At 40.0% G+C, this 27707-nt stretch overlaps 1 protein-coding gene across 3 annotated transcripts in view; it reads left to right on the top strand.

The window, feature by feature from the left end:
* The window catches only part of NSMCE2 (NSE2 (MMS21) homolog, SMC5-SMC6 complex SUMO ligase), a 209599-nt gene that overhangs the window by 5358 nt on the left and 176534 nt on the right, over positions 1–27707 (top strand). The window contains exon 2 of one of the 3 annotated variants that reach the window (XM_064587892.1): positions 22411–22633. The exons of the other annotated variants lie outside the window; for them this stretch is intronic. The gene's annotated coding sequence lies outside the window, so the exon portion shown is untranslated. The remainder of the gene's footprint in view (positions 1–22410; positions 22634–27707) is intronic. 3 annotated transcript variants of the gene reach the window in all.

The raw sequence follows: 27707 nt of genomic DNA, 5'->3' as shown, positions 1-27707 counted from the left end.
TGGCCTTTCTGCATCTCTGTCTATTGCCCAGAGGGTTCTGTGAGATAGCCCTAGTGTGGGTGGAATTCGAAGGTCTCCTGGTGCTGGGTGAATCCTGGGAATTGTTCACTTTATAGCTCCCAGCAAGTGTTTCTCAGCGGTTTAGGATTGAGGAGATCTCTGCAGATCCCTAGAGTACTGTCTCTGCGTAGCCCCCTCCTGGTGCTCTGTCTTGAAAACCTCTGATGTCTTAGCTTCCCCGAACTCCAGTCTCTCTCTCCTGGTCCTTCAAGACTTTCGTTCTCTGCTTGGCTTCTTCCTCCTTTGTGCAGGGAGGCAGGCGACTGCAGGACTTACCTGACTTGTTTGTCCCTTTCTGTGGGGCTCACGGTTCTGCTCTGCCTGTGGTCCCGCTGTCTGAGAGCAGCGGTCTCATATATTTTGTCCAGCTTTCTAGTCCTCACTGCAGGACAGCCAGTTCCATACCAGTTGTTCATTTGTGGCCAGCAGCAGAAGTCACCCATAATTTTTAGTGGGTAACCTCGCAGGGTCTTAACCCTCCCCAGCCTGATCTGTAGTCTATTTTTGGATCTTTGGTAGGTGACCTGGATAAAGGTCATAATAAAATCTTCAACCATAAGAAAGAACAGCTGGAGTATAAACCAGTTGACTGTGTTGTTGGACAGCAGTGAATGGATTGGGAGAAATTAAAGTGCAGAAGAGCATGTGGGAAAGTCCATGAATCATCTTCATAGCAGAACGATTCCCTTTTCCTCTTAGCCTTATAAGATTAGCACCCTTTCTGTTTACCTTTTGGGTTCCCCAATTTCATCACAAATTAAAATGAGGTTTGTTGGAAGAGGTGGTAGTGATCACTTAGGTATCATTTTCTCACTTTGTACTGTATATCTCTTGTTGCTATATTATTAAATTGTTGGTAAAGGGGATTCTTGTTCCCAAGCACTTGGAAGGGGTGACGTGTATTGTTTTGGTATATTCCTATACCAGGTTGCTGTCCCTATTCAACTTCTAGCTCATTTGAAATGATCACTTTTCCCTGTGTTATGTTATAGTGTGTGGTGTCCAAGCAATAGACTCTTACTGCCACCATGTCTATTTTTTTTTCTAAATGTGTTGGTATTCTGGGAATACTTTCTTATTTACCTAATAGTAAAATGAAATTTGTTGCATTAGGAGATTTTTCAAGTAGCTGGGGCTTATTTTTCAGATTTTTAAATTTATCATATACTTTTCTGCTTTCTGAGGCAGAAGTACTGACTTAATTTACCAAAATTGTTGTTGTAATTATCATCTTTAAGCAATTAAATTTTCAGAAGCCCTTTAAGTTTAGTTAAATAAAATTGAGGAATGGCCCTGTTCTAAAATGTTAATGTACCTCCTGTTGTGGCCTCTTCTTATGCCTCCATGCCAGTAAAGGAAGGTTTGAAAAGAACAGGGTTTGTTTTTTTTAAGATTTAAAAAAAATTTTTTTAAATTTTTTATTAGAGAGAGAGAGCACAAGCAGGGGGAGTGGCAGGCAGAGGGAGAGGGAGAAGCAGGCTACCTGCTGAGCAGGGAGCCCGACGTGGGGCTCGATCCCAGGACCCTGGGATCATGACCTGAGCCGAAGGCAGACGCTTAACCGTCTGAGCCACCCAGGCGCCCCGGAAAAGAACAGTTTTTCAGAAACTCATCCTATTGAGGGCAATTGCTCTTAAAAGGTTAGAATTAAATAGTTCGTCTCTGTATATTTAAAGTAATATTTTTAAAGTACAAAATCAAAAGTAATCAATAGAGCCAAGTCTTTGAACTTCCTTTATATACTTATGCCACTTGTATTCATGTCTGTGATGTTACCTGTCATACTAGAGGCTTGGGTTTGCAAGGCTAGCTTTTCAGAGTTGATTTTTTCCCCTCCTAAGTGATAGGTTTGCAGTTTGAGCCACAGGATAAGGGATGGCACTTAATTGTGATGATGTGGAAGTGGCCATACTGATCTCTTGATTCAGTTTTTTTTTTTACTTCAAATATGTAACTCTTTAATTTTGAGTAAATAGATACTTATTAAAATTCAGAGTTTTTTTTTTTTCAAAGAAAGGCATACTATAAAGCTGAATTTAAAGATTTAATTATTTGTTTGAGGGGGGAGGGGTAGAGGGAAAGAAGAAGCAGGCTCCTCACTGAGCTGGGAGACGGATGCGGGGCTCAATCCCAGGACCCTGAGATCATGACCTGAGCTGAAGGCAGACACTTAATGGACTGAGCCACCCAGGCGGCCCTATAAAGCTGAATTTAAAGAAATGCAAACTTGTAGATAGATTATGGGACTGCTCTTACTGAACCCTAGGTGTTTTAAGTTCCTTTTGGATAAACAAGTTCTCCTCTAAGACCTAAGTAGAAAAGAAACAGTTTAGCAAGGCTTCATCAGATCTGCTTTTCTCCTGATTATTTTGTAACATAATTGCACAGAGCAGATATATACAGTGGACTTTTCTGTGGCATCTATTTTCATTAGGGTAGATGATTCTTAATTTAAAAAATCACCAATATTCAGGGCGCCTGGGTGGCTCAGTTGGTTGAGCATCCAACTCTTGATCTCGTCTCAGGTCATGATCTCGGGTCTTGGGATCCAGCCCCATGCCAGGCTCTGCACTCAGTGGGGAGTCTGCTTGAGGATTGTCTCTCTCCCTCTCCCCCTCTTCCATCTTGTGTGTGTGCTCTCCCTCTCTCTCTCTCTGTCTCAAATAAATAAATAAATAATAAATGTTTAAAAAAAGAAATATCTTGGGGTGCCTAGGTGGCTCAGTCGGTTGAGTGTCTGCCTTTGGCTCAGGTCATGATTCCAGATTCCAGGGTCCTGGGATCGAGTCCCACATTGGGCTGCAGGGGAGCCTGCTTTTCCCTCTGCTCGTATGCTCTCTGTCTCTCACTTACTCTGTCTCTCAAATAAAGAAATAAAATCTTAAAAAAATTAAAAGAAATCTTTTAAAAATCACCAATATTCTACCTCCTTGGCTTTTCATGTGTTAGATGAACCCCACCCCCACTTAAGATACAGTAACATGCCATATCCTGATATCCTGAAACCAGTTAATCTTTTTCTTTGTTTCATGGAGTCTTTTTGCATTTATATTGTATTTTGCTTTGTTAATGTGTCTGATCTTCCCTTTGAATCTGGTCTCCTGGGGCAGAGACCTCAGAGAGCTCATCTCACATTTTCAGAGGCTTAATGTTCATCAGGTGTTGAATGTATATAAATTAGTTAGTAAGACTCTTCTCCAAATAGAGATATTTGGATCCACTATATAGAAAATTAAGTTGTTTTCCAAAATTAGAAATTGAGCACTTCTGTTAATTTGTAAGCCTAATTTTTTTAAGACTTTGCATTTAATTTTTGTGTAAGAGCTAATTAATCCCGTGGTTCTCAAACCTGAGGGTGCATCAGAACCACTTAGAGGGCTTGTTAAAACACAGATTGTGGGACCCCACCACCAGAGTTTCAGTAGGTCTGATGAGCCCAAGAATTTGCAATTCTAACAAGTTACCAGGTGATGCTGATGTTAATGCTGCACCACAGCCAGACTTTGAGAACCCTGGTCTAATCCTCATTTCCTTTTTGGCAGGAAACATACACCACTAGGTGGCACCAGAATACTTCTTATGAGGTAGCCATCGGCCTTAGGGACGTTGTTGAATGCAGACTTAGATTGTGCAAAAGGAACAATCACTAAATTGTTGAAATTTGTAGCCTAGAGCCCAAGTTAGTCCATATATCTAAGAACACAAGCACATGTTGACTGCATCAGACCAGAGAAACTATGGGACTATTAAGGTGACATTTTAAGATGAACTTTTCCAGGAATGAGGAATAACCAACCGCATATCTCCACTACCTTCGTTTTCAAATATGCAGGTTACTCATTTTCATTTAATAGTGATAGATGTAGACCCTGTCACAAGGTAGAAATAAACACCGCAGCTTTTTTATTTATTATTCCAAGTTACTGGACCTTGATTTTTGTTGTTGATTACATTTAAAAACTACTCTAAAAAGGCTTACACATTCTGTTCACATAAATAGGTCATTTTGTCCTTCGACTAGAGGGCTAATTGTGTTTGGGACAGTTTTAGGAGGTTAAAAGGTGGGACATGTGCTTTCCCTTTCCTACCGGCTTCCTCGGGTAGAAAGTTGAGTAGTTTCCTTTTTAAGAGCTGGGGCGAGGAAATTCTGGGCAGTTGTTTGCCTTGCCTCACCTCTTGTGGCTGTCATTCTCACCCCATAAATTTCCAACCATCCCAGATTTTCTTTCTTCCACTGACTGTAACAACCTGAAAGTTGGCATGGTTTCTCCGCATGATGGAAAGTGTGGAAATCATTGCTTGCTGTGCTCTCCTGTTTGCTAAGCTCTCCTGTTCACAATGGGATGTCACTTTCTGATACAGTCTGTGAGTCATATTTTAGTTTTTGAAGCAGAATATGTATAGTATCTGAGTACCGTCTGGGTTTCTAGGCTCTTGAGAATAATCTTTCTGTTGATTCTATTTTTTTTATCTTTGGAGCAAAGGCATGAGTTAGGTTTTAGTGACCTAATAGGGTATGTAAATGACTAATACAGAAAAAACTGAGTAGGAATCACTCGATCAGATTTAAAAATTAGACTGGCATTTTATCACGTATCTTTTGATCATTGGAAAGAATTAAGGCTAGTTTAATGTTAGGCAAAGATGACAGCTCAAAGCAGAAGTAGAACAGACTTTAGGATCCATTTTGAAACATCAGTTTCCTTTATAGAAAATAAAATTTTGTCTGGTGGTAAGCCGAAAGGAGCTTTTCTTAGGTTGGTGATTAACCGTTGAAATCAGTTTATTTTAAAGATTTTATTTATTTATTTATTTGAGAGACAGAATGAGAGAGAGAGAGAGAGAGAGCACGAGACGGGGGAGGTCAGAGGGAGAAGCAGACTCCCCTCTGAGCAGGGAGCCCGACACGGGACTCTATCCTGGAACTGCGGGATCATGACCTGAGCCGAAGGCAGATGCTTAACCTACTGAGCCACCCAGGTGCCCCGAAATCAGTTTGGTTATTTTGGAGAGGACTATTTTTTTTATTCAGGCCTATATCTTCTGTCTGTACTTTACAACTGAAATTATATATTTGTGTTTTACATAAATGTAAAGTGTTATTTATATACTGCAGCACTGTCCAATAAAAATATAGTGTGAGCCACATGTGCAATTTAAATTTTTGTTATCCTCGTTACAAAAGGTAAGAGAGATAATTTCATTTTAGTATTATTTTATTTAATCCCATATGTCTAAAATATGATTTCAACATGTAATCAGTATAAAAATTGAGTTATTTTTACTTTTTTTTTTTCTGTACTCAAGTTCAGAATCCTGCAGTCCATCTCAGTCTGACCAGCCACATTTCTTATGCTTAATAGCCTCATGTGGCAGATGGCTGCCAAAATAGGTATCAGAGGAGAGCAAGAATCTGTAAGACTAGTCACATCAACTAGTTTTGCAGGTTTTTAGTAGTTTTGGTGACTATTCACATCAAACCAGTTGGTAAAACGAGATAATACCATTTATTGATTTTTTTTTGTACTTGTCACTCCCCTACCTCTGGTATGATTGGTATTTTAAGTTTTCCCCCAAGTTGTTTAACCAGCTTAAAATTACTTACTTCTGGGGATCCTATTAATATTTGATGCTGTTTGAAATGTCATATGCTGATTCGACTCCATTCCTACAGTACTTTGATATTTTGTAACTAATGTGGTAAATTAGTTTCTTATGGTATTGGGCAAGCCAGAAAGGTCAAGCCTCTTAACTTAAGCAGCCAGAATACTCTAGTTGCTGTAAACAATTAAGCCTGTCAGCAATTGACCTTGGAAATGCTAATTTGCTTGTCCCTGGGTGCTGCTTCCAGAGACAGGCTTTCTCTCCCGGGGATGGGGATTAAAAAACTCAAGTTTGGAGAAGTACTAGATAGAACACTGGGGCTAGCTCCACCCACACCTGCTTTTAGCTTCGTTTTTGCCTGTCACCAAGTTACAAGAGGAGTGTTCCTTGCAAGAATTTCTTTGAAGGCCTTGTAGAATTACGTCTACACGGACATTGAGAGGGAGCTTCGTTGACCTTTGGCTCTACCCTTCCCCATCATTCTATGGCACCATTTGCTGTAATGGTGGTTGATTATGAATGATTTCATCACAGTTTCATTATATTTCTTAAAATAGGGAAGGCAACTTTTATCAACCCCTTTGCTTTTGTATTTATTACTGCTGTTGTAGTGGCCGATCCAGAAGAAGGTAAGGTAAGGAGAAGTAAATGTTGGCTGGAAAAGTTACACCCAGGGAGAAGTTACAGGCAGTATTGAGTAGATAGAATATTTATAAAATCCAGAGTTACTGTTTCTAAACTGGTGGTGGTAGCAGCTTTGCTTAAAGGCAAAGATTTAGGTTTCCTTTTCTTTGGCACAGTGCTCAGGCAAAGTGATTTTTCTCCCTTTATTGTACAATGCTGATTCAAAACAGTTATTTGAGTTTGGTTGGTTTTCACTTTTCTTAGGTCACTTTATGTTGATCAGTCACCAATTACTTATTGGCCCATGCCCTCAAGAAGCTAATAATTGAGTTAGCAGATTAGACAAATATATGTAAAGATAAGGAGAACTTCATAGTAGTAAATGATTTGTTCTAAATGAGATTATGAGCCTGTCTGTCCCATTCATGACTTTTTACGTTGTGACCTAGCAGCCTGATTTTATATCCAGTAGGCATAAGTCTTTTGTAGGCTCTACTGATTAGGCAACTTAATAATAGTGGACACAGTGCTTTCTGTGTGCCGGCCATGCTCTAAATGCCTTATGGGTATTCATTCATTTAATCTTCACAACAATGCTATAGGGTAGGTAGGTTACATAATTCATTACTGTTCAACATATGAGTACACTGAGCCTTGAGGTTGACCGAAGATTATGTACCATTCTCTGGAAGGGTTATTTTATCACAATAACCTATTTCAGATTGGAAATACACATTTTCATTATTTCCTCCTTGTATATTCTCAATCCATTGTTCTTGTCTGACTTTCCCCTTCTCAGTTGCAGTAAGCTTTGAGATAAGTCCTCTTATCTGCTCAAGTATTGCCTGTGCCTGTGCTCATTATAGAGACAGCCCTTTTGCTGAGTGCTGTCACCATTGTACCTGAAGATGAGAGTTTCTCATTAAAACAATTTGGAGAGTCCATTCTGTGCTAATTCTCATTATTGACTTATAAGGTTCCCTTGCTGAGCTTACAAAAAAAAAAAGTTTTGCCTAGGATTGTATTTATAAATCTTAATGACCACGAATTGTCTCTAGATCATTGTTATTTGATCATGTCTCAGGCTATGACCAAAGCATCTGGCGTTTATGCTCTGCAGATAGTAGCTATTAATTTCTGTGCCCATTTTAAACCATAGAGCATAGTTTACAAGAATGTTCATGATGTCACCGGCTACACCCCTCTTTACACTCGGTATACGCCGGTCAGAGAGACTGGATTTAGTTCCACGAGTATGTGCTCTGTCAAGCCAACTTGCCTGTGTTCACAGGACTTCCTCTCCGTGTTGACTGCTTAGAAGGCACCTATTCGTCTTTCAAGGGCAAGCTTACGTATTCTCTTTTGTCTGCAGATATTCTACTCCCACCCAGACCAAACCGATCTCTTCTTTGGTTTCTCGGTGTTGGCCAGGCATTCATCCTTCAAAACAATAGAGCACTTCTTTGCATTTAATTATTTATAAAGTCTGTATTCCTAGCACTAGATATGGGAGTTTGAGAAAGTCAGTTAAGAACATCCTGTTTCCTAATCAAGTTTTGGCTTTCTGTCTGTGTTTCAGCTACCCAGTTCTGCCGTAAACAATACTAAATGAATGGGTGTTGACCAGTTGCAGGCTATACTTTACTGACCCTTGGTGGAGACAACAGTCATACTGTGATAGTCTCTTTTCATATATATGAGGTGAAGAATGGGTTAAATTTTACACAATCAAAAACATAGAAGTGATACCTGAAAAAGGGATTGTGGAGAAGACAGCAGAAATATTCTTGCAAGTATCTTTTTTTCCCCCTGGCTAATTTGTTAAATTACTGGTAGAAAATAATTTCTGGTTTCACATGAAAGAGCATAATGTGAGCTTTGACAGCTTCTATATCAAGCTTCTATATCATGTGAAAATTCTTACTTGTAAAGGTTTTCGAGGCCTGCATGTCCATATCAAAGTGCATATACTTAATTATATTTTAATTTTCTCCTTTCCAAGAGCCATTTATGTTTTTTGAAGTTAGTCCCACAAGTATTTACTAAGTACCTATTATCTGACAAACACTGTGCTGGAAATACGAAGATAGGAAGATACCCTCAATAAATTTCTAGATCTTGTTACAGCTATTTTCTTTCTTAATAATCCCATGAAAGTGAAGTAGATGTTTGACAGATGAGAGAGCTGAAGCTCAGGGGGCTTAAGGGATGTGCCTGAAGTTACAAAGTTTAGTTTGACTGGTTGCTACTCAAATCAAGACAGCTTCTGCTCTGTGCACCTGCGCACACGCATGCATACGCACACACACACTCACTCATTCTTGTGTATGTCCTCATGTCCTCTGCCAGTCCTAGTTGCCTTTATCGGTATTAGGTTTGGTGCCATGAGTAAAGAATCCCTCATTATGGGATGCAGTTATGCTGTCATGAAATTTATTTTAGCAACTTAGGGTTTATCACCTTAAATTCACCTTAATGGGATTTTACTCATGCTAACCTAGTTTCTTTTTAATCCCTCCCAGTTAATCACTCCTCTGATCTCCGTTAGCTGTTTTATCCTTTTGTTTGGTGACTTTTTAAAAATAACAGCTTTATCAAGATATAATTCACATACCATATACTTCAAGCATTTAAAGCGTATAACTTAGTGGTTTTACTTGATTTATTCAATTTTAGACCATCTTCATCACCTCTAAAAAAGGAACCCTGTACCCTCTAGCTGTCACCTATCTGTCCCTCCCCATTCTCCTCAGCCCTAAAGGAGCCACTGCTACTTTCTTCCTCCACAGATTTGCCCATTCTGGACATTTACTGTAAATAATCATATGTGGCCTTTGTGACTGGCTTCAGTCACTTAACAGGATGTTTTCAAGGTTCATCCATGTTCAAGCATATATCGGTACTTCATCCCTTTACTGGAAGTGGCCAAGAATGGACATCCTCATCGTGTTCCTGATCTTAGGGCAAAAGCATCCTGTCTTTTCACCAAGCATAACGTTTGCCAGAGAAATCCCTTTCTCCTGCAGTGTCCATCCAGCACCCTGTATTGAGAAGGCTTAACATTAGGCTCACTGTAAGGAGAATGCTTAAAGCAGTTTCATCCATTATCACAGAGTATTTATCAAAAGATGAATTTTGAGCTGAAAGGCAATAACTTGATTCCCTGGTAAAACACACAAATAAGCAAGTGGAATAAAGCTTTAAAGGTGTTGTGAAAGAAACCTGTATCAGGAAACAAGGGTGGGGGGGCACCGTGGGGTTAGTAGTCCATTCTAGCTGAAGACTTTAGGAGAAATTTCATACAGGAGACATTGACAAAAAGATGAGTAAGTATTTCCTATGGAGTGGGAGAGGGTATTTCTGAGGGAAGCAAAGGTGAGAAGAGGTATGAAGAGCCTGGTGTGAAGATCTGTGAAGCTCCTGAGGTTTTACCCCCCTTGCAAGCTAACAAGTTAGCCTGCCACAATTTCATGGATGCTGGCAGAAGACAGGAGACTCCTGGGTCAGAGACAAAGGTCTTGTTGCTTCACATCAAGGAGTGGGAATATCATGTTTCATAGGTTCGCCTTGCTGACCCCCACCCCACGTCTTTATGGGGCTGGTATGGAAGGGCCTGGGGTGATCCTGCAGTCTGTGTCACAGCTGAGGACCTTTGAGCTCAGGGAACCCAGATTTTTATAATGGGCAATAAATGTCCCCACCCTTTGGCCCTGGAGGAAGACACTGTCTTTCTTAACACATCCCTCTGCTCTGGAGGGAGACATTATCTCAGTCTTCCAAAGCTTTGTTCATGATACAGACATCCTTGAAAAGATAGTCTAGGGACGCCTGGGTGGCTCAGTTGGTTAAGCATCTGCCTTCGGCTCAGGTCATGATCCCAGGATCCTGGGATCAAGTCCCGCGTCTGGCTCCCTGCTCAGCGAGGAGCCTACTTCTCCCTCTGCCCTTCCCCCTGCTCATGCGCGCTCTCTCTCTCTGTCAAATAAATAAAATCTTAAAAAAAAAAGAAAGAAAAGATAGTCTAGAACAAAAGGGCATTTAATGCCTCTGCTTGCAAGATGTACAGAGATGTGTGAGACCCCTAAAGAATTGATTCCCAATACCTGACAGATTCAGGGAGCTGCGAGTAGTTCAGATTGAAGATTAGTTTTGATTTGGGCCGTTCTAATATTTTTAGCACCACATCTTCCAGCTTCAGCACTTACTCCATCAAGATACAGTGCATCTCTCAGTGTAGCAAGGCCGTGGTTGCTGCCGGGTTCCCCTCTTTCCCTTTTGGCCAATTAGGGCAGCACAGTGCTTTGGTTGGCTAGGCAGAGTAACTTCAGGACTTTAAGAACCAGTTCTGGAATCAAGTAATCTGGGTTCTAACCCAGCTCTGGCAGTTAATCAGCATTGTGACTTTAAGTAAATTTTGGTTTTTTCATTTATAAAATGGGGATAATATCGTAAAATAGCAACTAATATCTAATGAGTATTTAACTGTATACCCACACGTCTTCCTCACTTCCAGCTTATGTAGGGTTGATGTAAGAATTAAATAATAGGTATAAAATGTTCTCCACTATGCTTAGCACATAGTACTCACATTTTATTGCTCAGTTATTTTGTTTTTGTTAATAATTATTAGGGCCTTTTGTAGGTGAGAGATGGATCCTTAAGAGCTCTTGGTATAGATTTAGTATTGTACAAAGTTACTATTGTACAGATAGCCATGAGTTAAAATGCAGGTTCTGCTACCTATTAGCTGTGTCGCTGTGAACCAGTGACTTCAGTTCTTCAAGCTCCCTTTTCACTGCATGTAAAATATGGACAGTATCTTCTTTTCAGGGTTGTTCCTATTTTGAAACAATTTATGTGCTTTGTATACAGTGTTCACCTCTTACCTTGGCTGGTCAGCCTGTAAACACTTGGCTTTGGTCCTTAAGAGAATTAGTGGAGAACCAACGTAGAGTGTAAAACCTCGCGGTCAGGATGGGGGGTGGCAGCACGAGTGTGTGTAGGGAAGGGTGGCCATTATCTCCCTAATAGGAAAAAAAGTGCCACTTATGATAGGTTTAAGAAGCAGAAATGTGTCCTAGTTTTAGAAAATTAGTAGAGGATTTAATTTCAAGCAAAGAGGATCAGAGTTCCTGTGGGACAGTCTAAAATAGACATTTAAACCAGTTAACAAGGAGAGATTATGTAATGTGTTACATAGAAGATGCAGTTTTTGTCAGTGTTCTCTGTTCTCTTGAAATAGAGGCTTCCAGAGTTTCTTGGTAGTTTTGGAACTTAAGTTTGAAAGAATTATCCCGTATCTGTCTTTTCTCTGTTTTCTCAATTCCAAACTTAGGATAGTATCTGGATCTTGACTGGAACTTAATAATAATGAAATTGGTAGAGTTGTTATCTGTAACTTGTTTCTAATTTTATAATTTCTAGAGTGCACTATGCACATGTGTTTAGATGCTTAATAATTGCAAAGCAGAATACAAATAGTTGTTCCTATAATCAACCCTGCTGGTTTCACACATCAAATTCCTGTAATACCTAGAAACCTCTTAGACCCAAATCATGTGAGAGATGACCATGCAAGGTCTACGAAGTATCTCAAATGCTCAGCTGTGAAGCAGTTTCTTTCCTTTTCCTCTTTTATTTTTTGGCTAACTGATCATATGTTCCAGTAGTTTACTTTTCACTCAGATGTTTAACAAATACTTACATATTCACTCCCAGGATACTGGTTTTGCTTCTCATCCTTACCACTCTTGGCCATATCATCAGTGGGGGAACCCGTCAAAATATAAGCATAATTCTTTACATAATCTGCCCCTCACATTTTAATATAGTTACAGCACAGGGAGAGCAAGTGACTGCTTATGTGAACAGAGATTTTAATATACTTTTGTTTTATATTTCATGGTTTTGGTTGGTCCCCAGTTGTATACCATAGGAAGAGATTTCTCAAAAGAACCTTGGGAAAATATATTTGATTTCATCTGTTAGAGTTTAACAGGTGACTGATTTAACATCTCTTTTTCATTAAGAACAATTTTAAGTCTAGATCTGGAAAAGAAAAGAAATGAAGTTTAAAATATAGGACAGGTGTACATACGTTTATTACAGGTATTGGATATTTCTCACGTGCTATAGTAACTGTTCTCCAGTGATGGCTCCTTGCAAGTCCTCCCATTACTGTACTTGCATGGTGTTGCTCACATCAAGATGTGGAGCTTATTGGGGTAATTTGTTAAGTACCAATAGATGAAATTGGTACCAAGATGGGATTTCAACCCATGCTGACATATGCTCATATTGCTGTGAAAGAAACCACCTTAACACTTAATGTTTTAAAACCACAAACTTTTTTTTTAATATCTAACGATTCAGTGGGTTGACTGAACTGGGCTGGGAGGCTCTTCCACTCCAAGTGATATCAGTTAAGATGGTGGCCATTTGGGGGGCTCACATGGGTTGAAACTTGCAAGGCGGTTACATGGTTGGCAGTTGGTACTGACTGTTGACTGGATACTCAACTGGACTTGATGATCAGAGTCTGAGGATTCTGCTTCGTGTGGTTTGGGTTCCTCCCGACATAGCAGCTGTTTTAAGATGGGGCAGAAACTGCCAGACCTGTTAAAACCTGGGCTCAAAAGTTCTAGGACATCACTTCCAATGTATTCAATTACTCAAATCCATCACAGGGCTAGCCTCAATTCATGCATAAAGTAAATAGAGTCTATCACTGAGGAGGTAGCATTCATATAGAGATCAAAGAATTAATACTACCTGTACTAAGTATTGGAAATACAGTGATGACTAAAATAGGCATGGTGACTGGGTACTGAACAGAGCCTGGAGAGAATTAAGAAAGGATCAGAATGGGGTGGTAGGCTCTCATAAGTCAAATTAAGGAGTTTAGACTTTAGGGCAGTGAGAAGCTATTAAAAAGTTTTAAAAATAGGAATAAGATAGTTTATATTTTGTATTAATTCTGTGGCTATGATATGGAGAATGGCTTCCTAGGAAAGAGTGTAGAGTTAGGCCACCCAGTTGGGAGGCTGTTGCAGTCAGTCCTCTGGCATTAGATGATAGTGACTTGGGCTTAGACCAGGAAGGTGACATGGGTGATGAGAAGTAGTCAGATTCCCTTTTTTTTTGAAGATTTTATTATTTATTAGAGTATACGAGTGTGTTCGCGCAGGCAGGGGGCGGGGCAGAGGGAGAAGGAGAGAGAGAATCTCAAGCAGACTCCGCACAGCTCGGAGCCCAGCACGAGGCTCAATCTCATGACCCTGAGATCATGACCTGAGCTGAAATCAAGAGTCGGATGCTTAACTGACTGAGTCATCCAGGCATCCTGAGAAGTAGTCAGATTCTTTTGTTTTTTTTTTTTTCCAAAATTTTTTAAAGATTTTTTATTTATTTGAGAGAGAGAGAGAGAGCACCACCAGGGGAGGAGCACACGGGAGAGGGAGAAGCAGGCTCCCCGCTGAGCAGGGAGCCTGATGGAGGTCTTTTTTTTTTTTTTTTTAAAGATTTTATTTATTTATTTGACAGAGAGAGAGATAGCGAGAGCAGGAACACAAGCAGGGGGAATGGGAGAGGGAGAAGCAGGCTTCCCGCTGGGCAGGGAGCCCGATGTAGGACTCGATCCCAGGACCCTGGGATCATGACCTGAGCCGAAGGCAGACGCTTAAGGACTGAACCACCCAGGTGCCCTGATGGAGGTCTTGATCCCGGGACTCCGGGATCATGAACTGAGCTGAAGGCAGACGCTTAACCGACTGAGCCACCCAGGCGCCCCAAGTAGTCAGATTCTTAAGAGACAAAGGAGAAATAATTAATGCAACTCGATTTATTGAATATGAAAATTGAGGGAAAGGAAGAAATCAGTGATGGTATTCAAATAGAGGTTCCCACTATGCACCATCCATTTACTTACCCATATGACCCCAGATATATATAAGACAGTTTCAGAATTATTAATCTGTACCTCTGTGACAAACAACTTCATCGGCTAGTATGCAGTGCTTAGGTACAGGTCTTTGTACCTTTAGTCTTACAGTTTTCACTCAAAACCCCGTGTAAGGTTACTTAGGTCAGTGAGTTAACTTTTCAGTGAGGTTAACTCAAACATTTGTAATGTAGTTAAATTCCTTTGTCATAGTCTGCATTCTGTCCTCCATCCCCTGATCGCTGATTGTTGCTTTGTTGTTCATATTGTTTGGTATACATTAAAGTTCGTTTTTTTTTTTTAAAGATTTTTATTTATTGAGAGAGAGAGAGAATGAGAGAGAGCATGAGAGGGAGGAGGGTCAGAGGGAGAAACAAACTCCCTGCTGAGCAGGGAGCCCGATGCAGGACTTGATCCTGGGACTCCAGGATCATGACCTGAGCCGAAGGCAGTCGCTTAACCGACTGAGCCACCCAGGTGCCCCATGTTTGGTATACATTAAAGTTCTTTGTGAGGTAAATTTATATGGGTTTTGACACTTTGCAGTCTCTTTTTGAAAAGGTGTCCTGTACTGAGGACAGGCCGTGACGGTGCTGTACTGAGGACGGGCTGACGCTGGCAGTATTTTGGAAGCGTAAGGCTGCGACCAGGACGAGGTCTACGAATGAGGCCATGGTCAGGTTTATAGCTCAGCAGTCAGGGTTCATGAATCTTCTGGTTTTAGAAGTCAGGAATAGTCTTTATAATGAGGGACTTTCATTAGTCACGGGTCGGGGTTTAGAGGATTAGTAGATCTCACATATCAGGTAAAAAGTTGTATCATTGCATCAGGCCAGAGATAGTGGAACTTAAGTGATGGCAAATGGAATGTGCATGGAAGGGCCATATTAGGCTCACACGTCACACAGCCAACAGGTGCAGCAGGTAGCGGCAGTGAGTTCTGGAACAGAAGAAATGCTTAGCGATTGTAGGAACTTGGAGGAAGAGATTCTTTTTCTTTGAACCTCCTGCAGAAATGTTTCTCAAACTGCATTTCTCAACAGCCTGCCTTAGAAACATCTGGGAGGCTTATTTAAAAATTACAGAATCAGAGCTTCTGGAAGCAGAGCCCAAGAATCAGCATTTTAGCCAAACATCCCAAGTAATTCTGGTCCATTCAGAAGTTCGAGAACCCTTGCCTCTGTAGCGAGTGGTGAAGTCCCTTGCACCAAGTAGGTGTGCCCTTGTGTATTTACTAAATTGAATTGCACGTTTGTTCTGATAACTTCTGAGTAGAGGGCTGACTTAGCAAGTAATGTGAATAAAAATCCCTAATGCTTACCGAGTGTGTGTTCTGTGCTGCACTCTGTGTTTGTCAATTAGCTCCTTTAATTTGTATGAAGAAGATACTATTATTATTCTCTCTTAACAGAAGATTGATAGGAAAATAAGGTTTAGAACGTTTAGATAACTTGCCCAAGATCACAAAAATTCTTCAATGGCAGGTGCAGAATTCAAAGCCAGGCATTCTGCCTCCAAAGTCCATGTTATTTCTGACATTGTGGAATCTTTGCCTTTGGGGGTTAATGTTATGCATCCCCATAGTTTCGGAGATAAATAAACCAATCTTACAAAGAATAGGAGACTTAAAATCATACTACCATTGAAGTGTTTCTGCAACTAAAAATTTGTGTGTGTTCGTATTTTACTGTATTCAGCTCTCTAGGGAGTAGTGTAATAGTGATGTTCTTGAGTCCTACGGAGAGACATGTTTCTTAAAACAATTTAGAATGATTAAAAAAGATAAAACATTTCAAGAAAATTTGCCATGTGACATTACTGTAAAGCTACAGTACCATAGAGCATAAGGGTAAGTACCATAAGGCACATATTTATAGACCCTTAAACTTGAAATAGCTTATTCAGCTCCCTCTTACAAAAGAAGGGAACTGAGCCCCGAAAACTCAGAATCTTTGGGCAATATCGTCAGCTCCAGATGTCCTGATTCGGTCCAAACTATTTCCGCTTTCATTCTGCTTCTTTCTTAAGTCTCTTTATGAAACAATTAAAATTTATAACTGGAATTATTTTAAAAATCCATTCCATTTAGATGAACCTAATTAAAAGGTGTACAGACACTCACTGGAGGATGACAATTTGTAGCTGAAATTAGAAGCAAATCTATTCTGGTAAAGTTGGAAGGAATATTGGGTGCAGTTGCAAAAAATAGATGTGAGTAAATGACTTAAGATATTGAAGTAGAAAAGTTTGTTTTAAAACAAAGGCTTTTGTAGAATGCATTATTTATGGGCGCTTACATTCAGTTTTGGTTTTCTAGCTTTTTAAAAGCCCTAAAATAATTCAAGAGTATAAAAATAGGAAAACAGCTGGTTGAGTTCTAGATTCGTTGAAAATGTGGATTTGAAGTAACAGTTCCTCTTTGTCTTAGAATTTTGCGAATTCAGAAAGAATCTCAGAGAAAAAACAATTTATGATTTTAACTTTAAAACATACATTAAAATAGTGGATCTCAAATTTTGCCACACTTCAGAATCACCTGGAGGACTTGTTAAAATACAGATTGCTGTTTGCCACCCGAGAGTTTCAGATCCAGTTGTTTGGTGGAGGGCCCGAGAGCTTACATTTCTAACAAGTTCCCAGATGGTGCTAATGCACCTGGTCCGGTGACCACACTTTGAGAACTACTGGGTTGGAGAAAACAAATTATAATAAAAAGCAATCATAATTTTGTGAGGTTAATTATAGACTGAAAGCTGGTTTCTTTGATATCTGCTACATAAAAAATTTCTGTTGACTCATGTTTTCATACTTTATAGTCATAGTAAAACCATAATGATGACACTGAGAGACTATGATATTTGAAGTCCCTTCTGAGTCATTTTGATAAGATGAAATTATATTAAACATGGCCTATGTTAGAGTGTGTTTTTTTGGTAATAGTTGTCTGGAAATTAGGACTCTGTGTGTGGAATTAGGGTAGCTCTCCAGTTACTCCATATCCTCATCAACACTTGATATGGGCAGTCTTCTTAATTTCAGCTATTCTAATAAACACACAGTGGTATCTTACAGTGTTTCAATTTGCATTTCCCTACTGACCAGTAATGTTGAATACCTTTTTGTGGGCTTATTTGGCATTTACCTCTTTGGTGAAGTATCTATCCAAGTCTTGTTCCATTTGTTATGGCTTTTTATTATTATTCAATTTTGAGAATTATATATTCTGAATACAGTTTTTTATGAGATATATGATTTGTATTTTCTCCCACTCTGTGCTCTTAACAGATTATTTGGAGGAACAGAAGTTTTTAATTTTGGTGATCTCCAATTTATCAATTTATTCTCTTATGGCTTGTGTTTTAGTGTTGTATTTAAGAACTCTTTTCTTAACCCAAGATCTCAAAGATTTTCTTCATAATTTTTTCTAGAAGTTTTATGGTTTTAGATTTTACATTTAGATTTGTAATTCATTCTGACTAAATGTATGTTTTTGGCTCGAAGTATGGATCAAAGGTGTTTTGTTCTGTTTTGTTTTGTTCTGCATATGATAGTTGTACCATCAACTTGTTGAAATGACTGTTCTTTCTTCACTGAATTGCCTCAGCTCCTTTGTCAAATCATTCATCCATATGCACCTGTTTGTATTTCTGGACTCTGTTTTATTCTGTTGATCTGTTTGTCTGTATTCCAGTACCACCCTATTTGGATTACTGAAGCTTTATAATAAGTCTTGAAATTGGGTAGTGTTGGGCCTCCAGCTTTGTCTTTTTCAAGGTTGTTTTGGCTATTCTAGGTCTTTTGCATTTTCCATACGAATTTTAGAATCTGTGTCAATTCTACGAAAAAGGTCAGCTGAGATTTTGATTGGTATTGTGTGCCCTGCAACCTGAAAACTCCCTCAATATAGTAAGCGGGGCAGTTACAGGTTTCACCTCATGTTTCCTATTACCCTGATTCCTCTTCCTTACATGACTTCTAGCATCTTGCAAACCATTATTTATTTATATATTTTCAGTTTGAATTTTTTGTTTCAGGCAGGACAATAACTTTGGTCCCAGTTACTCAGTCTTGGCCAGAAGTGGAAATACTGTGGTAGGTTTTTGATAAACAAGAGAGTAACCTCAGATTTGTTCTTGAGCATTGGTAACAACATGGAAGAAGGACTGGAGGGGAAAGAGGGTGAAAAAGGAAATCACTAAAGAAGCAAAGCAGTAATCTGAGGAAGAAATAATAAGGATTGAAATTAAGGCAGCTGTGGTTGAAAAGGGAGGAAAAGAGAGAATAGTCGACTTGAGTGGGCCGAATTGCTAGAACCTGGTGAGTAGTTAGATGTGGAGGATGCTAGAGGGAGGAGTCTAAGATGACTTTCAGGGTTTGGGTTTTGCATGTCAGTTCACTTTGGCTGCCGAGACTGGGTGCCTGTATGTGGCATGTGATTGATTGGAAGCTCCTAGTTTACAAATAGTAGGTAGTGTTACAGAACCAGTTACTTGCTCATTGAATATTCATAGTTCTTTATCTCTTAACTTTGCAGTTCCTTAGAAGTGTCATCCAGAAACAGATATTAGTGGCTGATAATTCCCATTCCAGACGTAGTTTACTTTCCCCAACAGAGTTCTCTGAGCTGTTTCTAGTAGATTGAAGTGTTTATGGATCATTATTTCTTTGTTAAAGAGGAAAGAGGTTTTTTTTAAAGAAGGCAAGACAAACAATTTTGGGAGTCACTACTGATTTAAGTCAAAGTTATGAAAATAAAACATCTTAGAAATGGTAAGATATGTATTGAAAAAAAAGAATTATAAGTTCTTCTCAAGAACGTGCACTACGTGTAGGTACAGATATAAGGAAATATGCTGTATCAGATGGGATAGGTATTACAATGTTTGTGGCAAATTATGATAGATTTATTTTCTGGAGCTGTCAGTGATTTAAGTTTTAACAGATTGATTTGCCCTTGTTTTCGTGAAATCAAATTTATTTTTATATGAGTATAGTTGACACTGTTAATTAGTCTCAGGTGTACAGTAAAGTAACTTGACAAGTTTTACATTATGCCATGTTCACTACAAAGCAAGTTTATTTTACTTTTCCGAAAATAACAAGCATAGAGATTCTCCTCTGACAGGAATGGAACATATAGTTGTTCCCTCCTCTTGTGATTGTGCCTCTTACTCTTTCCTTAAATGTTTCTCAGAACAAACTGCTCATTTAGACCAACATTTGAGAAGTAAATAACAGCGATTACAGTTCCTGTCATCGTAGATCTTATAATCTAATGAACTTCTTATCAGATCTTCTCAAGCTTATTTTTATAATATATATATATTTTAAAGATTTTATTTATTTATTTGACAGAGAGAGACAGCGAGAGAGGGAACACAAGCAGGGGGAGCAGGAGAGGGAGAAGCAGGCTTCCCGCAGAACAGGGAGCCCGATGCAGGGCTCGATCCCAGGACCCTGGGATCATGACCTGAGCTGAAGGCAGACGCCTAACGACTGAGCCACCGAGGCGCCCCTATAATATATATATATTTTAAAGTAGGCTCCGTGCCCAGCATGGAGCCCGATGTATAGGGCTTGAACTCACGACCCTGAGATCAAGACCTGAGCTGAACTCAAGAGTTGGACGCTTAACTGACTGAGCCACCCAGGTGCCCCTCAAACTTATTTTTATATTTTTTGAGGACTTAATTTCTGTTTCATTAACTTTCTATTTTAAAGTAGGCTGACCCCATTTGAAATTTTTTCTGGTATAAATTTATTTAAAATGAGTACGGAGATAGGCTGGTCTAAGGCAGTTTGCTGTCCACGTGCAAGCAAAAGATCATTAACCTTTTTTTGAGTAGCAGTCTCATTTATGAGTTTGATTACCCTAGTTCCTCTTCACCCCTCACCCCCTTTTTTTAATTGTGATTGCCCTGGTACAGTAGGGATGATTTTTAGTCTAATATGAATAGATCTTAGGAAGGCATTTGGCAAAGTCTTAGGACATGGAGTAATGGGTTATGCCCAGAGGGTGATGATTATTGAGATAGTTAGGAGAATGGATTCTGTTACTTAATAGACCCCCCATTTGAATGTTCTCTCTACAGCTCATTGGCTATATAACCTTGGTTCAGGGTACTTAACCTCTCTGAGCCCATTTTTTTGTTCCGCTGGATGGGGATAATGATGGTGTCTCCTTCACAGAGTTAGTCTAAGGATTGAATGAAATGATGTGTATAAATTGCTTAGCATAGTGTCTGGCACATAGTGAGTGCTCAATAAATGTTACTATTTAATTTCTTGAAAGAAAGCTGGTAATCAACACGTGATCTCAGCAGTACACATGTAATAACGGTGTTATCCTAGCCTTCATTGGTTAACCCATGGCTGTACTTGTTTTTAATTTCTGGAGTCCATCTGTAAAAGGGACACTAGCAAATGAAGCACATTTAAATGAAGGCACGTCAGCTGGGTCGAATGAACTTGATCATTATTTATCCTGGAGAAGCAAAGCTTAAAGGTAGGAAATACTTAAGAGGCATCTTCAGCTCTTGGAAAAACTGTGATCTGGGAGAGTTGACTGTTTCTGTGTGGCTCAGTAATAGCTCTTCTGCAGTCTGCTGTTGAGGACTAGGGTTCAAGTCCCACTTCTGATATTGGGGCATGACTTCAGTGAATCACTTAACCTCTCTGAGCCTCAATTTCCGCAGCCATATAAAACAGAGTAAAATCACTATACGGAGGTTATGAGATGTAGATAAGTTAATGTGTGTGAGAGCAATTCACATTTATTGTTGTCATTGCCTAGAGTTGTTCTAGGGTGGTGATGAATCAGCTCTGTCTTTGGAAGGGCTCTAATACTTAGAGCTGTTTGGCAGAGAACAGGCTTTCCCACCACACCAAGAGCCAAACACAGGCAGGGTAGTCCTATCAGGGCTTTTTTGAAATTTTTGCATGGAGTGGAAATTTGTATAAGCTGTTTGAGAAAAGGTGCAGGGTTTACCTTGTTTGCTGCTCTGTCCAGGCCACCAAACAGAGTGCCAGGCACATGGTCTGTGCTTGGTAAATATTTATTCAGTGAGTGAATGGAAGTTCCCCTCTAGCCACCCATATTGTATTCTTTGTTTAGCATCTCTCCTTTCTTGTTTTTAGTATGTTCATGTTGTTTTCCCCGATATATTTGTTTGCCTTAATTTCTGTTGTCCTTTGTAAAAGAGGGTTCCTTATACATAGAGTATTTCCATGGAATGAGAACCTCATTACAATGGTTGCTTCTGGGGAGGGAGTTTGGGGATTGGAGACACCACATGATTATGCTGTTTGAATTTTTCAGCTGTGTGCTTAATTCTCAACCACATGCTTTACTTATTTTATTTATTCATTTATTTATTTTTGAGAGGGGGTGGAGCAGGGGAGGAAGCAGACTCCCCACTGAGCAGGGAGCCTGATGAGCAGGATCCCAGGACCCTGGGATCGTGACCTGAGCCGAAGGCCCACACTTAACCCACTGAGCCACCCAGGCGGCCCTGTGGGTATGTTTTAAAATGGTAGCTACCCATAGCCTGGGATTCATAGTGCTTTTGATGGCTAGTAGAGACTAGATTGTATCCAGAGACCGTTTCTATGATTTTGTGAACCTAATCCTTCATAGAATTTATTTCAAGCAATATTTTGAGTTATCCGTTACCATGGTGGTTTATGGAATATTAACTATATGTTTTAAGGAAATACCTGTCTATATAATGAAAGATGGTCTCCATTACTGTGGGGTAGAACTATGTAAGTCAATTTTACTTGCTCTCTCTCTCTCTCTTACAAAAAGGTAATGTTTAGGAGAATTCCTTTATCTAGAGAACTGATCATTTATTACCCCGGGACTTTTGCATGAGTGGATTATTTGCTGGTGTGTAGTAATTCAGACCCTTACAGCTTGTGCTTTCCCTGCTAACTTTAAAGTTAGACCTGAGGTCAGTTCCTAATGTCACCATGTATTAACTGTGTGACCTGGGGCAAATGATTTAACCTCTATGAGTATCCGTTTCCTTCTTGAATTACTTTTAATAACACCTAATTCATATTGTTGTAACAAAGGATAGAATGAGTAGTATGTTCAAAGTGCACATTGTCAGTATTCAGTGAAGATTTGTTCTTTTTTTTTTTTTTTAATCTGTATCTTTCTCCTCTTTTCTCATCCCCAGTGTTTTTGTTTGAGAATTTAAACTCGAATTCAGCCTCTGTGGATAGGGGTGAGAGCATTTGTTTAGCCTCTCCTTCAGTCTGGTGAACATCTGGTGCACACCTACTCATCTTTCAAGATACAGTACAAATTTATCCCCTCACCGGTTAAACCTTTCCTACCTTCTGTGGGCAGGAGTAGCTGCTCCTTGCTTGAACGCATTTTTTCCCTCTGCCTGGCATATAGTAAGTACTTAAGCATATACTAGGTAAATGGGCTTCTGGACATGAGTTGGTAGGGGAAGGTTTACAGAGCTTCTCATTGAGCATTGCGGTTTTGTGAGTTCAACTTAGTGCTTTGGTCTCAAGTTAGAAAAAACAGCTGAGAGAGTTAAGGAGGTGACCTTCACTTGATACCTTTTGGTTCTAAGAGTAAAATGATTTCAGCATTTAGGCTAATTACATTTGCAGAGTAGTTTTCCATTCAGCAGTAATTATAATGACAGATATTTTGTTTGTGCTTACCATGGGCCAGGCCCTGTGCTGATTATTTTGTCTGTGTTTTCTCATTTAGTCCTTATCTTGGCTTTATGAGTTAAATACTGTTATTGTACCCATTCCACAGAAGAGGAAACTCTAATACGGTGACTGACCAAAGACTACATAGCTAGAAAGTTAATAGAGCCTAGATTTGAATATAATCTGACTCCAGAGCTGGCTTTTTGAGTTCCTGTATTATACAACTTGCCTCTTCTGTATTATTGACAAGAAAATTGTATGGATGAGTAAAGAGGATTGTAAAGGTCAATATTTCTTTAAGATTTCCCCCATATTCGCTGTGTTTATAGTTGCGTACCAGTTTGTACCATAACTCCGTTCTACTCTTCACTACTATTTCTGGTGGGAGGCAGTTATAGAATGTGGATTTGGTTTTTACTTTTCCTCCACACTATTATCTGTGGGGAGGAATAATTATGGCTAAAGTACAGTGTAGTGAGAAGTAACAAGTTTCTATTAAATATTGCTCAAGCAGTGAGTAAGTCATTAAATTTGACTCCTGATGAATATATAATGATTGCTTAATACTAGGCTGCCAGGAAAAACATACACACACACCCACTCACAAAGGTAGGTGTGCATGTAGGTATATGTTGCTAGAGATAGTTGGAGCTGTATTTTAAGAGAGGAAGGGTTTTTTTTGTTTTGTTTTGTTTTTGTTTTTTTGTGGAGGGAGGGAAAGGTATGATTTATACTGTCATTTGTTTGAGTTCATCCTGAAAGACGAAATTTCTTGTTTACAAAATATAGAAGAATCTCTGAAGAGATTAGGAAGAGATTTGTTTCAAAAAGTAAAATCTCTCTATTCCATGTTCCATCTGTTCTAGGAAATTTAAAATCCAATCAGGCAATTCCCTGCCTTGTTTTCTTCCCTGCTCCTTGCCAAAATGGACATATGTACTTTATGGTGTGGATATTTATCAGATCCTTCTAGGTATGTGATTCATGTTGAATTGGAATCAGTAACCCTAGAAGAACACTAAATGGCTGCTTTGTCTTAGTCCGGCATTTTATTGATCAAATGTGTGGAGTTGAATTTAATCAACTATATGTAATTGGTATTGTTCCTGTTCAGACATGCCCATATGACTTCGTAGAATAAAGAACACCAGATTCTGCAGTTTTTATTTGTTTAGGACAGATTTCAGGAAATGACTTGGCCAGGGACAGAACTGTATAATTGAATCAGGAACAAAAAGTTGGAAGGGCTAGGGCGCCTGGGTGGCTCAGTTGGTTAAGCGACTGCTTTCGGCTCAGGTCATGATCCTGGAGTCCCTGGATCGAGTCCCGCATCGGGCTCCCTGCTCGGCAGGGAGCCTGCTTCTCCCTCTGACCCTCCCCCCTCTCATGTGCTCTCTCTCTCATTCTCTCTGTCTCAAATAAATAAAATCTTTAAAAAAAAAAAAAAGTTGGAAGGGGTAAGTAGATGAAATTTGTCTTAAGGGCATGCCCCCCTAACACACACACATTCACACGTGTCCTAGTTGTAAAGGTAGGGAAGTTTTATGGACCTATAAGACATGAAGCATTTGGTCCTCTTCTGGAGATTAGGGAGGATTCAGGAAAGGGATCTGTGGCTGAGATCATAGAGAACAGCAGAGCGAAGCAAAAAGACATCTGGTTGTGTAGAGGTGGTACCCAGATGTGTATGGACATGTTAGGGGAAAGAGGAGGGAAAATGTCCTCTTTTTCATGTCTGTTTCACTGAAGGCAGTTCTACTGAGGACCTGAGGGGTTGCTAAGAGAACTTGCTTGGCTCTACTAGGTACTACATGTGCTTGGCCCTGTTTCAGCTATGTTTCCCAAACCTCAGAACTGGGCCTTAGGGAAGAGACTTTATTTCTCTCTAGTGCAGATGCCTTGAGCTGCAGCTCTAGGCAGCTGTGGCTAGGGAGGGGCCTTATTTAGAATAGTTGGTCTACAGGCTGCATCTCTTAGCTGCATCTCTTCCCTTCCCTTCCCTTCTGCGGAACTGGTCGCTGGTCTGGAACAAGAGCTTAATTGGTCTACTGACCATGCCCACCTGGACTTGGAGAAGCCAAGATAAAGAATCTTCTGCTCCCTCACTTTTAACCATTGGCCTAAAATAGCATTATATTGAGCAAATAATATGTGAAGAGACCCTAGACAATCTTGGAACTCACCCTGAATGATAAACTCTCATGAGTCCATGCTGTGCTACGCAAGAATTACCATATTGCTATAGGCTTATTACCTGTATCTTTTGGTTATAAATAGAGGACTTGGCATTTGCCTCACATGAGTCTGCATCTGTAAAAGTAGCTAGTTTGTCATCTCCCTTCCATTTCTTTCTCAGACCTATCTCTTGGCCTCATTTTGCCCTGGTCTTTCATACTGGAGACAACTAGCATTGATTGTTACTATTTTGCTTTTATAACTTGTTCCTGCTATCACCTTTGTCTCATTGAAGCCTCATGAATTTTGTTTTAAGTTGAAGTGATTGCAACACGAAATCACCCATTTCTGCTTAGTGTTGTACAGATCATGTAACTTTAATGCCTTATTCAACACTTCAAACAGGGAATAGTAATAGAATATTGCTGTTAGCGCGTTTTGACATTGAGAAACAGATGACGTGTCTAATGAATAGCGTGGCTGCTTAGATTGCATAATTATAGGTTTGTTTGACTTTAGGGAAATCATACACAGGCCAACTGCATCCATTCAGACACTTTATATTCTATAAATGTCAGAGCACTTGAGTCTAAAAAGAAGTCGTCCTTTAGTGACTGTCATTATTCTTCTAAGGTTTGCCACTGAACAGGAAAAACAAAAATGAAAGAGAAATCGTCTTTTAAAAATGGGTTTCGGGGCGCCTGGGTGACTCAGTGGTTAAAAGCCTGCCTTTGGCTTGGGTCACAATCGTAGGGTCCTGGGATCGAGCCCCGCATCGGGCTCCATGCTCAGTGAGAAGCCTGCTTCTCCCTCTCGCACTCCTCCTGCTTGTGTTCCCTCTCTCGCTGTGTCTCTCTGTCAAATAAATAAATAAAATTAAATAAATAAAAATAAAAATGGGTTTCATTCTTTGGCCCTCTCTGGTCTAAATAACATTTTTAAAGTTCTTTGGGTACTATTAACAGTCTGAAGTATTCGGGATGGTGCCAACCAGGATCCCTCGGCACAGACACTCAGATTTGAAGGAGGACAGCCCTGCTGCTGACATACTTACAGAAACAGTTACAATTTTATCCTGTAAATCGGAGATTATCTGTGCCCTCTGGACTTGATTTGCTGGGGCGGGGCGGGGGGATATATTGAAGCTAGTTCTTGTGCTAACTTCTTGGAACAGTTTCCTAATTAATGCACCAGATGTTTTGTTACACGGGCCTTGCAGACTCCCCGAGCTCTCCATGAGACTTCCTTATGTAGTTATTGGCTTATAGAGGAATGTTCAAGTATATCTCTTAGGTTCATTTGGTTAATACAAGCGAAGGTTGATTTTAATAAATGCTCATTGAATGGCACATCGAAGAAATGTGAATATTCCTAGATTCCCCAGACCCCATTTGGCCAGGGGGAGGCAGTCAGAGGCATAGACGATAGGAATGGTTTCGATACTGGCTGCACTCAGAAGGATCTCTGCTACTCGAAGACTTCCCCTTGAACGTGTCTCTGCTGCGGGTTTGATTTCATAGCAGCTAGAGTCCCTTTCCTTACCTCCTGGCATGCGGTGGGCAACTTGGTTGCTTTTACACCCCCTCCAGCTGGCCTTGCTGATGTGAAAAGTCGCTCTCTTCACCACCATTAAAATTTCGTAGTCTCGGGGCACCTGGGTGGCTCAGATGGTTAAGCGTCTGCCTTTGGCTCAGGTCATGATCCCAGGGTCCTGGGATCGAGTCCCGCATCGGGCTCTCTGCTCCTTGGGGGCCTGCTTCTCCCTCTGCTTCTCTCTCTCTCTCTCATGAAAAAATAAATAAAATCTTTAAAAAAAAAAAATTTCGTAGTCTTCTAAAAGGGAAGAATCGTTTTCTTTTTGTTATCAATTTCCTTGATGTAAGGAATTTGGAAGAGCTTTTATGGGACCAGGTCTGATAGCAGTTGCATGACATTGCCTGGTGTCTTACTTGGAATGGACTACCAAGGGACTGAGATGACGAGGCTGGGGGCCAAGACTTTCTCCCCAGTGAGGGTTTGTTCCCTGGATATTCATGGAGGAGTTGGAGGTGTTTGTCCTTCTCCTCGTGGTTACGCACCTGTCAGCAGAGGCGGGCAAGTGTGCAAACTGCCGCTGGAAAGCCTGAGTTGGCAGCCTCCCTGTGCCCCTCACTACCTCTGTGGTGCTGAGCAGGTTCCTTCAGCTGCTCAGTTTTTCACTTTTCTCGTTGGTAAAGTGCAGATAAAAGAGTTGCTGTGAGGTTTACTGTAAATGGTGTGCTCAGTATAGTCTTGGCACAAAATAAAGCGCTTACTAATTATTAGTTACAGCTATTATCGTTATGTATTTTTTTTCATCGTCGTTACTGCTCTCCATGCTTTATCAGCTGCACCGATCTCCTGTAATGCCAGCTTTTGTGTACAGTAGTAATTTCTTCTCTGGGATTGTCATTCTGTGAATATTAACATTTTTTGTGTGCTTCTCTTCCCCCACCTCCCTTGCCCCCCACGTGCTGGTAGCCAAGCTTTTTCCGATGGAAAAATCTCCATGAAAATATAATGGGTGAATGAGTTTATATCAAATGTCTTCATTACACTTTAATTCAATAGATCTCTGAGGCAGGACAATTTATAGTTTGGTGAAGGT

This window comes from Mirounga angustirostris, unplaced genomic scaffold (assembly GCF_029215605.1).
Source record: "Mirounga angustirostris isolate CCGP_5_RB_7025 unplaced genomic scaffold, mMirAng1.0.hap1 SCAF_4, whole genome shotgun sequence".
Lineage (NCBI taxonomy): Eukaryota > Metazoa > Chordata > Mammalia > Carnivora > Phocidae > Mirounga > Mirounga angustirostris.
The sequence above is the reverse complement of the archived record's forward strand: the minus strand, read 5'-3'. Positions and strand labels throughout refer to the sequence as shown.